Source organism: Cricetulus griseus, chromosome 3, assembly GCF_003668045.3.
Source record: "Cricetulus griseus strain 17A/GY chromosome 3, alternate assembly CriGri-PICRH-1.0, whole genome shotgun sequence".
Classification (NCBI taxonomy): Eukaryota; Metazoa; Chordata; class Mammalia; order Rodentia; family Cricetidae; genus Cricetulus; species Cricetulus griseus.
Window position 1 is genome coordinate 152625091 of NC_048596.1, and position 13482 is coordinate 152638572.

Below are 13482 nucleotides of genomic sequence, written 5' to 3' on the forward strand. Positions count from 1 at the left end.
TGTTCCTTGGTTTCTCTTTCCTTTTTGGTCTTTTTTTAGTCTTTGTGGCCTGGGTTTCTAATGGACAGTGTGGGCTGTAATCTAGTTGGAAGTCTCTGTCCAAATTGGGAGCTGGCCTTCCGGTGCTTAGCTTGGGCTTTGGTGCAGCAAGGGGGTCCCTGTTCTTTTGATTGATGTGGACTGTTTTTCTGACTGCCATGTGATGGGGAATGTATTGTGCATGTTCATCTTATTGATTATTGAATAAAGTACTGTTTGGCCAATGAGACAGCAAGTTAGACAAGACTAAGAGTCAAAGGGGATTCTGGGAAATGTAGTACAGAAGTAGTGATCCAGGCCAGAAGTGACATAGCAAAGAGACTCATATGTAAGCAAGGAGAAACAGGAAATGTCCCTTTTCCCCTCCGCTCTTCCTCCAGTGTCACAATGTGATCCACCGGCAAGGAGGGACACAAATGGAAGGTATCCGATAAGATAACTCTTATAAAATATATAGATTTATGATAATTAAGACCGAGCTAACATATGAGAATCCTAGTCATTGGCCGAGTAGCATTTGTACCTAATATAAGTCTGTGTACTCTTTTGTCCATCCACGCGGCTGGCAGAACTCGGGCGGCTGGCGTAAAGCCCACACATGGTGGTAGGACTCAGTGGCTTTTGGCAGAAAGATTCATCATAATAGAGATGGTTTGTGCCTATTCTTTCAACTGGTATGAACTATACCTAAGCTGATGAAGTCTGCTCCTCTGATTGGTTTGGACTGCACCCATGCAGTGAAATTTTCTTGAGGTGGGAGCAGAGCCTAGTAGTGGTGTTGGTGCTGAGAAGGGAGGGAAGGAACCACATGATGTGTGCTGGGAATCAGGATCTAGGGAGTTCCCAAGCAAATGGATGGAAGAAGCAAAGTTGTGTAGCTATTCTAATATTTAACAAAATAAAATTTAAACCAAAGTTAATCAAAAGAGATAGAGGACATTTCATATTCATCAAATGAAAATCCACTAAGATGATGTCTCCATTCTGAACATCTATGTCCCCAATGCAAGGGCACCCACGTTTGAAAAAAAAAACTAAAATAAATACTACACATAAAACCCATATATTAATAGTGGGAAACTTTGATACCCCACTCTCTCCAATGGAGAGGTCATCTAGACAGAAGCTAAAGAGAGAAACAACGGAACTAACAGATGTTATGACTCAAATGGACCTAACAGATAACCACAGACTATTTCACCCAAAGACAAAAATAATTACACCTTCTTTTTAACACTTCATGGAACATTCTCCAAAATTGACCACATAGTCAGTCACCAAGCAAGTCTCAACAGACACACACATACATAAAAAAAAAAAAATGGGATAACCTCCTGTATCTTATCAGATCACCATGGATAAAAAGCAGGATTTCAACAAAGAAACTACAGAAAGCCTACAAACTCATGGAAACTGAAAACTGCAACTGAATTACCACTGATTTAAGAAAGAAATTAAAGATTTCCTAGAATTCAATGAAAATGAATAAACAACATAGCCAAACTTATGGGACACAATGAAAGTGGTGCTAAGAGGAAAGTTTATAGCACTAAGTGCCTATGTAAAGAATTTGGAGAAATCTCATTCCAGCACACTTGAAAGCTCTAGAACAAAAGGCAGCAAACACACCAAAGAGTAGTAGACAACAGGAAATAATCAAACCAAGGACTAGAATCAATAAAATAGAAACAAAGAGAATATTACAATGAATCAATGAAACAAAAAGTTGGTTCTTTGAGAAAATCAACAAAATAAACAAATCATTATCCAAACTAACTAAAAGGCAGAGAGAGAATATCCAAATTAACAAAATCAGAAATGAAAGGGGGAACATAACTACAGACACTGAGGAAATCCAAAGAATCATCAGGTCATCATTTGAAAACCTGTACTCCAGAAAATTAGAAAATCTAAAAGAAGTGGACACATTTCTTGATAGAAACCACATACAAAAGTTAAATCATGAACAGATAAACAATTTTAAAAGACCTACAGCCCCTAAGTAAATAAAAAGCAGTCATTAAAAGTCTCCCAACCAAAAAAGCCCAGGGCCAGGTGGTTTCAGCTCAGAATTCTAAAGAAGAGCTAATACCAATACTCCTCAAATTGTTCCACAAAATAGAAATAGAAGGAGCATTCTCAAATTTTTTTATGAGTCCACAGTCACACTGATACACAAACCATACAAAGATACAACTAAGATAGAGAATTACAGATCAATTTCACTCATGAATATTGATGCAAAAATACTCAATAAAATACTGGCAAATGGAATCCAAGAACACATCAGAAAAATCACCATGTCCAAGTAGGCTTCATTCCAGAGATGGAGGTATGGTTTGACATATGAAAATCTCTCAATGTAATCCACCATGTAAACAAACTTAAAAAGAAAAACCACATGATTATCTCACTAGATGCTGTAAAAGCCTTCAAAAAAATCCAACACCCCTTCATGACTAAAGTCTTAGAGAGATCAGGAATACAAGGGATATACCTAAACATAATAAAACCAATAGACAGCAAGAAAATAGCCAACATCAAATTAAATGGAGAGAAACTCAAAGCAATTCCACTAAAACCAGGTACAAGACAAGGCTGTCCACTCTCTCCATATCAATTCATTTGCACAATAGAGTATTACTCAGCAGAAAAAAAAAACAATGACATCATGAAATTTACAGGCAAATGGTTGGAACTAGAAAAAATCATCCTGAGTGAGGTAACCCAGACCTAGAAAGACAAACACAGTATGTCCTCACTTAAAAGAGGATACCCGCCATAAAGTAAAGGGTAACCATACCACAATCCACAGACCCAGAGAGACTGGGTAATGAGGATGGCTCAAGAGAGAATGCTTGACTTTCCCTGGGAAGGGGAAATAGAAGATATACCATGTGTAGTCTGAGGGTGGGTGGGGATGGGAACATGAGGGATCAGGTGGAGGAGGGAGGGAGGGGGAAAGTACTGAAACAGATGACTGGAAACGGGGTGATTTCATGGCCAGGTAGAAATCTGAATGTCAGGACCCAGAGGCTGGATGGCCAGAGATCTAGGATAGTAACAAACATGAATTGGGTGGGGGGAGTCAACATAATGATGCCTAATGGCATTCTGCTATACTCATAGATTTGTGCCCAGCCCAGTTATCATCAGAGAGGCTTCATCCAGAAACTGATGAAAACAAATGCAGAAACCCACAGCCAAACATTAGCCTGAGATTGGGGAATCCTGCTGAAGAGATGGGGGGGGGTGGAGATTGTAAGAGTCAGAGGGGTCAAGGGCATCACAAGAAAACTCACGAAATCAACTAACCTAGGCTCATAGGAGCTCATAGAGTCTGAAGTGACAACCAGGGAGACTGCATGAGACTGAGTTAGGCCCTTTACATGTATGCGATAGTTGGGTAACTTGGTCTACTTATTGGACTCCCAACAGTGGGAGCAGGGACTGTCCCTTATACTTTGGCTCGTTTTTGGGAACCTGGTCCTCATATTGGGTTGACTTGCTCAGACTTAATACAAGGGAGGTGCTTAATCTTACTGCAAATTGATATGTCATGTTTTGTTGATACCCGTGAGAAGCTGTAGGCGGGGGAGCAAAGGGGAGGTGGGAGGGAAAGTGAAGGAGTGGAATGCAGTCTGGATGTCAAACAAATAAATTTATTTTTCTTAAAGAAGAAAAAGATCTGTTTTTTATATGTGACAGAAGAATGGATCCTGTAGAAGAGATCTCCTGGGTGGACTAGAGGCAGGTGGGATGGGAACCTCAGAGATCCAGTTAGGGGTAGATGGAGGGAGAGGATACTGAAGGAGATAACTGGAAGGAGGCACATTTCTGGGTCAAGTAGAAACCTGATGCAAGGGAAACTCCCACAAATCTACAAGTATGATCCCAGCTAAGACTCCTAGAAGTAGAGGGTATGTAGCCTGAACTGGCCCTCTCTTGTGATCAGATTGGGGCCTATTAAAATTGTCATCAGAGAACCTTCATCCAGTAACTGATGGAAACAGATGCAGAGACCCACAGCCAAATGTTAGAGAATCCTACTGAAGATGGAAGAAGGATTACAGGAACCAGAGTGGTCAAGGTCATCACAAGGAAACCCACAGAAACAACTAACCTGGCTCATAGGAACTGACATAGTCTGAACCAACAACCAGGGAGCCTTCATGGGAGTGACCCAGGCCTATACATATATGTGGCAGTTGTGCAGCTTGGTAAACTTGTAGGACTCATAACAATGGGATCAGGGGCTGTCCTTAATGCTTTGGCTGGTTCTTAAGATCCTATTCCTCATACTGGATTGCCTTGCACAGCAATACAAGGGGAGGTACTTAGTCTTAATGCAACTCGATAGGCCATGTTTTGTTGATACCCATGGGAGGCCTTCCTCTTTCTGAACAGAAACAGAGGAAAAGTAGATTGGAGGGGCGCAAAGGATTAGGGGAGGCAATGGGAAGAAAGGGGAGAGAGGAAATGGTGGTAGGGTTGTAAAATAAATAAATAAATAAAATTTAAAAATGAAAAGAGAGAGAAAGCTGCTGGACAGAAATGCCAGTTTCATCACTAATACAATCTTCTCTATTTCATAGGACTGTATTATCCTAATTTTAGCCAAAGCCATGCAAAACCACTCACTTGAGAAAAACAATAATGGAGTAGCTGACAAACCATTGTAGAGCCAAATGAATTGTGAAAATGTGTTGTGAGAAAGAGAATTATCCAGGCTGGGAGTGCAACTCAGGTCAGGGCATCTGCCTAACATTATAAAACTCCAGGCCCCTAGGACATGGAGAGAGAGAGAGACAGAGATAGACAGACAGAGAGAGAGACAGAAACAGAGAGAGAGAGAGGGGGGGGACAGATTGACAGAATGCAAATACCAGAATTAGGTAAATACAGTTGAAAATGTTTTCTGATCATAAATCCAGTGAACATTCAAACTAGTTGGATTTTGTAATTATTCTTGATATCTAGTTCCCAATGTTTGAATAAGATGATATTAATTTCCTCTTCCTCTCTGGTCTTTCTCAGAATTTCCACATTTGGAATTTTTATACTAAAGAGACACTTTGCATAATGTTTTTCTAAAGTTAAATAACATATAAATCAAATGTCATAATTTTTCAACTGTCATATTAAAAGTGTTATTTCTAAATTTTCCTTTCATAAAGTTTCTTTTGTCAAAGAGTTTTTATCATATTTTTCAAATAAATAAAGAATGAAATGATGAGATTTGGAAATTTTGCTTCAGATTTACCCAGGATTGAGATGAAAAGTAATGCTAGGGGGAAAAAAACAACATTGAGTATGGAATTTCAATTTTAATAGCTTTGTGATAAGTTCTTGAGGGTTCACTACATATATATAGACGTATATATATATATATATATATATATATATATATATATATTTGTATGTGTATATAAAAACATACCATACATATGGTGTATGCATTTATGTATACATGCATGCATGCCAGTGATATACAATAAAAATCTGAAATCAAGGAGTAGAACCACAAAATTGAATTTGTGACTTCTGACCAAAACTAGACACCAACAATAAGTAAGATGAGAAGTTAAAAACAGACAGATGTTACTAAGGAACTATGGGCAAGTGTCAGGATGATTCCAGCAACTTCACCTTCTCCAGAAAAGTGTTCTGAACTACAGGAACTCAAGTTCTTCTGTGCTCCGTGTCATGGGCATGAAAGGTGCTGAGTGCCAGTCATCCTAAGACTGCTGCTTTAGGAAATATCACCCCTGTGTCAGTTAGTGCTGAGTGGGGCTGGTGCTGTTGTAGTATCTTCCAAGGTCTTGACAATTCCCAGCTGCATGGTTTAGGAGAATTTCAAACCCAACTCCAGTGGCAGCACTCTTCGGGCTGACAATTTAGTCCTGCAGCATAAAATGAGGGGAAGAAAGAGGTGTGCTATTTCTCCTTCTTCTGTTATGCAGCTTATTATTGTGCAACCTGCCCCCCCCCTTTTAACCTTCATTTTGCTACCCTATATCTTCATCCTAGAATCATGCATTTTATGTATTAAATACTTTAAGAAGCCTTGCTGGCTATTTTTTCCCAGGGATACACACCCACATCAGCCATTTTCTCTATAGAGTTTTCAATCATGATAAAGTTAGAAGTAGGAGACATAAAGTGGATGAAAGTAATAAATACACATGTCCACAACGAAGATAGCCATCCTCTATCAAGGAGCTCAGTGGGGGAAAGGAACCCCAATTGAGGAGGGATTGCAAAAGCCTCACTGACAGGATGGGGTTTAAACAGCAGATCTGAGAGGCTTCCATGAAAGGACTAAACTATAGACATCTAGTGTGACAGAAAGAGCAGGAGAATAGAGAGAGACAACTGCACTCCCATCCCAGCTGGGCTTTATTTTTTCTGCTTTGCTTGATTGACTGATTGGGATCACTGTGTTGTTGGAATCCAAGAATTGAGGATGTTAGACATTTGCTGTAGCACCTAGCTAAAACCCCAAAGCCCAGGTTATCTCCAAGCCTCTGTTCTCTTGTGCTAAACCATTCATACCTGTTGTAAACATTTAAAACTACATATCAACATTTTGAAGCATTCTTTTAACTAAATAGCATCACTTACTTATTTGAATTTTATTTATTGGTCATAGGAAGCCACAAGAATTAAAGACAGAGGGTGGAGATTTAGAGCATCAGACTATGAGATTTTTAATTCTACAGGTGTCTTGTAGTTTTAAGTATAGGAGGTAATAGTAAAACTTCTTTGGGAAATATAATTCTGCTAATTATGCAACCTAGCTGAAAGGAGAGATTTGATTTAGAGAAATGCATTAGGAAATTACTTCAATAGTCTGAGTACAAAGAGCTACAGCCTACAACTAGAGTTATAGGAAGAGATAAATTTACAATCAGCTAATGATACTTGCAGTGGTCCATGCCAAGGTCTCAGGAAGACCCTGGGAAAACCCTCACATCATCAAGTAGTTTCCTTGGTGTGAAAGAATCTTAAGAGGAATGATTTAAAGCAGAAAAGATGTTGTTTAATAGATTCAAACTCTGGTCAGTTGGCTCTGTTATTTCTAGACCCATGCATGAAAGGCCATTTAGCTTGGAAGAAGGGCATGGGGAGAGATACTGCTTATTTTATGGCAGCCATGAATCAGAGAGACAGAAACAAATGGTCTGGGACAAGATCTACCCTTCAAAAGCACACCTCCAGTGACCTATTTCTTGGAAATAAGCCCCATCCCCTACTAGCCCATTCCACCATGAAGTCATCAGCAGATTAATCAATTAGTAAAGGTAGCACTATGTAGTGATGTATTATTTATGATTTATTAAAGCTTGCCTTAAGATTCAGAAAGCCAAGTCAGCCACAAGCAATAGAAGCCAGGCACACACCTTCAATCCCAGCAGCCAGAAGCTAGGAGGTGGTGGTACACACCTTTAATCCTAGGATTCAGGATTAAGAGATAGACAGATCTCTGTGAGTCCAAGGCCACCCAGGTCTACACAGGAGTAAATCAGTCTAAAAGAGAACTATAGCTCAGACCTTTAATCCCAATATTAGGGAAGTATGCAAGACAGAAGCAAGGTCTCAGAGAGGATTTGTTCTCCAGTCACACTAAGGCAGCAGTTTGAGACTTGGTGAAGAGCTCATACATGGATCAGCCCTTTCTGCCTGAGCTAGAGGTGAGTGCTAGTGGCCAGCTGCTTTGCTTCCCTGATCTTCTGCTTAAACCTCAATATCTGTCTCTGTTCAAGTTATAGCACTATCATGATCCAATGACCTCACAAAAGCCCATCACATACAAAAAGTCCTCCAGGTGAGAATACAGTCTACAATAGGTATCAGATCTGAAAAGTAAAATATCAATTGCTTAGAACCACTGTCTCTTCCTACCTCTGCATTCCTTCTTGTGCTCTGCTGTGTGGCAGGAGGCACTCTGGAGACCTTACTAGAGGAGAGGCGAGCTGGAGGGAGATTTCTTTTGGATTTAGTGGGGTATGCTTATGTGGTTTTTCAGTCACTTCCTTGTACAATTAAATCATTGTCATCTTTATATATGCAAATATAAAAATACTTTAAGCTGGTTATGATAGTTCACACCTATAATCTAATGCTTTGGATGCTAAAACAGAATGATTGCCATGAGTTCAAAGCCAGTATAGGAAAAGGAGGAAGGAGAGGAGGAGGAAGAATGAAAGAAGAGGAGGAAGAGGAGAGGAAGGAAGAAGAAGAGGGAAAGAGGAAGAAGAAATTGTTTTTTAAAATACTGTTTTGACCTAATGCCAACTTACATGAAGATGTGTGCCATTGGACATAGCATGCCAAGGTCCCAAGGTAGAGGTAGGAGAGAAATGCTTTTTGAATTCATGGAGCTAGAATAAATTACAAGAAACTCATCCACCAGATGTATCAAACTGAATGTAGAGGATCAAGTTCATTGAATCAAACTAGAGATTCTGTCTGGAATGTATTTAACAATGCATCACATACATTATAACTATAATACTGCTTTGCAAAAAATCCACATATCATATTTTGTTTCTTTTTTCTCTTGGAATTATAGAAAATAAAATGCACCAGAATGTCTAGATTTATAAAACACAAGCTTTTAGTCTCATCTTAGAGAACATCTACAGCAACTTATTTATGGAAAAAAATGAGAACAATTTACATGACATTATCAATAATAGGCTTTGATGCTACAAAATCTTAATGCTTTTGAAAAGGTCAGTCTACCAAGTTGGAGCAGAGGGTGAGTTGATTGTCTTTCTAATCATTCTACAGAAAATATTACATAATATTTGGCTTACAAAGGGATTGTCAGTAACTATGCAGCCAAAAATTCGTGCTGTAATATATTGGACAGTGAAGTAATAAAACCACTCTGGTAATTTTATGGAATTTCTAACATTTGTGGTATTTGGCAGCTGTCATTCTTTTTTCCCCGAGCCAAATAAAAATTAATTTCCATGTCTAGGTATTTCTTTCCAAAAGAAAGTCCCCTAAACCTGGGTCTACTCCTTGACCATCATGAAGAGTGCAAAGCAAAAAAGACACAGATCCGCAGGAAGCCTCAAACATCTTAGTGGGTCATGGACATTAAGCAGGAATCATGATGGGAATTGAGGTGTGTGATCTTGGAAATGAAAGAAAGAATTTGATCTTAGATTCGGGGGATTGGTTTGATATAGTGGAACAGAAATGGCAAGTAGAGTACCTGAGCTTGAGAAATAAGAAAAGACTAGGACAATGTAATACAGCTTCGTTGCTGAGAAGATCTTAGCTCCAGCCAACCTCGGCACTCTTGCCTCTTCCCTCCATGATCTCAGTATGTGACATGATTTGAATATGGGTAGTATGATGGTTAAGACTGCCAACTGAAGATAAGCCTCTGAGCATACATGTGGGGAGATTCAGATTGTGTTAACTGAGGGGCAAAAGTCATCCTAAATATGGGTGCCATCACCACATGGGCTGGGGTTTTAGACTGAATAAAAAGGGGAAGCAAGCTGAGCTCCAGCGTCCATCTTCCCTGTCTTCCGAGGACAGCCGCAACGGCGCAGTCCTGTTGTCATGCCTTCTCTGCTGAGCTGCACTGCACCCTCCAGCTGTAAACCAAAATAAAGCTCCCCTTATGATGTTTTGGGGAGTTGTTTTGCCAGAGCAATGAGGAAAATAATGAATACAGGTAGAGTTCCCAAAAGTTGCTGTGTCCACATGCGAAGTCCCTGGTTTCCTTTGCCTGCGATTGGGGAGTACTGTGGACGCTTAGGAGGTGGGCATTTGTAGGTGGTCCTTGGGTAACTGGGGTTATGGTCTTGAAGGAGACTGTGCTTCCTTGACCTGTTTTTTTTTTCCTCATTTCCTCCCAGATGTGAACATTTTGTGTGGACATTCTTACAGTGAGTGATCCAGTCAAGTGATCCAGCCAAGCCTGTGCTATATACAATTGCAGTTTAGACCTGATAGATGGAGATAAATTATTTTTCGTCATCAAGTTATCTGATTCCAACATTTTGCTACAGTAACCTGAATGTAACACACTCTAGTATTTTTGAACTGCAAATACATAATTTTATGGGCTGTTCTGAAGAAAAATCTTTCCTGGTAGATAGAAACTGAGTGAGAGAAAAGCAGATCTATTTCTTTGGCACACAGCTCTCGGCTCGTACTTAGCTCCCTACTAAGGTGTGCTTCCTTGCAGATATCTGCCTTCCACTTCTGGGTCATGTGCTCTTACAATCAATGTCCTCTCTTAGAGCACTTATGTCCCTGGAGGAACCACATCTGTATTCTTCATTCACTTGATGCTTCAATGTTTAATGTTGGTTCTCCTTCTCTACTTGCTGAAGAATAAGATCACTCGGTCAACACTGATAAAACACCACCAAGTGAGTGGAGTGAGGTGACCCCTCATGTGCCCAATTGGCTAGGTCCAGCTCTGCTCCTTCATCTTCTCATCCATTATCCCCAGAGAACACCACTATCCCAAAGTGCATTCTCTTTCTTCACATATATGGTACTTAGTTTTAACTATTCCAAAGTTTATAAAAGTGGAAGTGTATAGATGGTGAGGATTTAGCAACTTGTACTTTCAATGACACACAGTATTTCTAAGCTTCATCTGCGTTAATGTTACAGTGATGTTCATCTACTTTCGTTGGTGTATGTTCTTGTGTTGAATAAACTTACCATGGCTAATTTATTGATTTTATTCTTACTTCTTTTCTAGTTACCCAAATCCCTGGGTTATTTCCATAATCTCGACAATAAGTTTTATGTTTCAAAGAAAGAGCAGTCATACACCTCACACCATGGGCTCTTCTTTTATGTGACTTGGCTACTGTCCCAGGAAGTGATGTTTAATCTCTTTCTACTTGAACAAGATGAGCCTGTAACTACTACTTCAACCAACACAGCATGATGGACGAGACAGTGGGACGTCTGAGGCTGGGCTTGATAGTCTTCTATGGTATGCAGTGCGTCTTGTGTGTTACTCTGGCTTCCATGTAAAACAGCTGACTTCCTTGGGGGCCACGCTATGGTAAGGCTCTACATGGGCACTCCAGTTGCAGCTCCAGCCTTCAAATCAGACAACCAGCTGTCAGACACATGAGTGAAATAGACTGATGAGGACTCCAGACTCTATCCACAGAGACATCCCAAGCTTTTGATTCTCCCCAAGTGAGGTCCCAGACATGAACCTAGTTTAGCCATGTCCCCTACTCAAGTCCCTAATCCATAGCACAGTAAAATTAGTTTACTTTAAAACAACTAAGTTTGGGGATATCTTGTCACATTATTACAGTAACCAGACAATCCCACTAACTATTGTTCTTCTCTCAGGCCTCGATCTGTCTGGGAAGCCATCTGCCTTCAACTCCTCTAACTCTCTTTAACCCACATCATTTTTCTCCTGCTCCTTCTAACCAGAGAACCTCATAATTCTGTACTGAAATATAACAAAACTTCTCTGTGGAAACCATTTCTCAGCCCTCACCACTTTCATGTGGCTCCAAGCCTCCTGCTCAAGCACAGCCACCTGTCAACCATTTGTCACTCATCACAACATTCAGTTTCTCTAAAGACTTCTTTACCTTTGAGCCAATTCATCTCAGCAGTGTTTGCTAGTGTGGTCCTGAGACCACCTGCATCAGCATCACCTGGGTCTTTATTTGGAATACAGAGTCTGTGCAACACCTCAGATATGCTGAATCAGGACCTTCACGTGTGGAGGCAGCATCCTGGTGTGCCATAAGCTTCTACAGTTTAACAACCCTGAGTCTCCGGGGAATGATTGGGAAGTGAGCAGATATAGAACTTGTGTGACCTCAAGGAAAGAGACCTGGAAGGACTCAGGCAGAAAGCCCTTTCTTCTGCCAATTAAAACTACTAATGGCCCAGCCAGTGTTCTGTAGGTCTTAGCTTTCTGTTTTTCCCAGGCACTATAAGCCCATGGCACTCAAGTGACAGATAGAGCAGATGCTCTGAAAGGATTACAAATGTGGAACTGAAAATGCTAAATAAATAAATGAATCAAAGACCATCAAGCCTGTTGTCAACACAGTATCACAAAAGAAGTTCGGCTTTTCAATCATGACATGAGTTAGTGTACAGAATAATGTGTTTATACTTATCAATGATATTCAAAACACATAAAAGCCATCTACTCATCCATGCCTGCATGAGCATGGTGGGACCTGACCTCTGTATAAAATAGTTCTCTGCATGTTCGTTTACAAACATGTCTCCCATTTCCCTATTTTGTTAAAGGTTTGTTACCTATGATCTGCTTCACTTTACAAAAGATTTTGAATATGTATGCATGTATACATACAAAACAAATAGAGATGGAAGAGCGTTTTTATTCTTTAAACTACAGGTTCTGCAACCTTAGTAGACATGCACAAGGAGCACTCTTCTCCCCACCACTGTTTATGTGAGAGAATTATAAACTCATACTTAAGCTGCATTCTTGTGAACATTACAGGTTCCTCTTTCTCAACCACTAGTATCCAAGACGGTGCAAGACATCACAAACCTCAAGTGCAGCAGTGCAGGAAAAACAAGAGAGAAGAGAAGGAAAGAGGCAGAGGAAGAAGCCAACCTCTTGGCAATATGAACCTCTCCTAAATATAAGTAATATAGCTGCTGGAATCACAAAATTATTGCAGCAGAGAGATGATTCTATGAGCTACTCCCATCAGCCTGATGCTTGCCTTGTGTGCTTGTCTCTACACTGACGGCCATTGTAATCATCTTCTATAAGAAAGGTACAGATGAGGGTGTTGTCATTGGCAAACCTTGGGGTTGTATCCAGTCCTAGATGCCCTTTAAGTTCTTTCCCAATGGCTTCTTCCGCTGTTTTATTATTATTAAATTAATTATTTTCCAGCCCTATCAGATCACAGTTTCCCCTATCTCCCTCCTCTACTCCCCATCCTTCCCCCAACTTCCACTATCTTCCGCCATCCCTTCCCCCTCCTTTCTCTTCATAAAAGGACAGTCCTCCCTTGTATGTCAGCCAGCCATGGAATATCAAGTTGTAGTATGAAGGCTGGATGAGACAATCCACTGGGAGGAGAGGGTCCTAAAAGCAGGTAACAGAGTCAGAGACAGGCCCCCTGCTCACACTGTTGGGAGTCCCACAAGAAGACCAAGCTACACAACTGTAGACCTTCTCTGTTTTAATAAGATATAAGATAATTTTCCTTGCAACAATGAGCCATAAAGATATTGAGCAGGAAAGCAAGGAGATAGATTCAATAATAAACACATACAAATTGCCTTTATTGACCTACTGTCACATTGGTGAAACAAGAAATTACAATTTTTCTCCCAGGCTTTTATTACATGTATTCTTCTCTTACAACATGCTTTCCTCTGACATCTTAGCTTTTTCCCTTCTCGTTAACTGTGCTCTACTCCCAA

General features: G+C 40.2%; 1 protein-coding gene across 2 annotated transcripts in view; it reads left to right on the forward strand.

The window, feature by feature from the left end:
• Positions 1-12749, forward strand: part of LOC103162310 — a 134921-nt gene extending 122172 nt beyond the window's left edge. Inside the window, exons 8-9 of one of the 2 annotated variants that reach the window (XR_004769216.1) lie at positions 10784-11023; positions 12542-12749. The gene's annotated coding sequence lies outside the window, so the exon portion shown is untranslated. Of the gene's footprint in view, positions 1-9923; positions 10708-10783; positions 11024-12541 lie in introns of those variants that run through there. The other variant, XR_004769218.1, reaches the window with a different exon arrangement.
• The last annotated feature ends 733 nt before the right edge of the window (positions 12750-13482 follow it).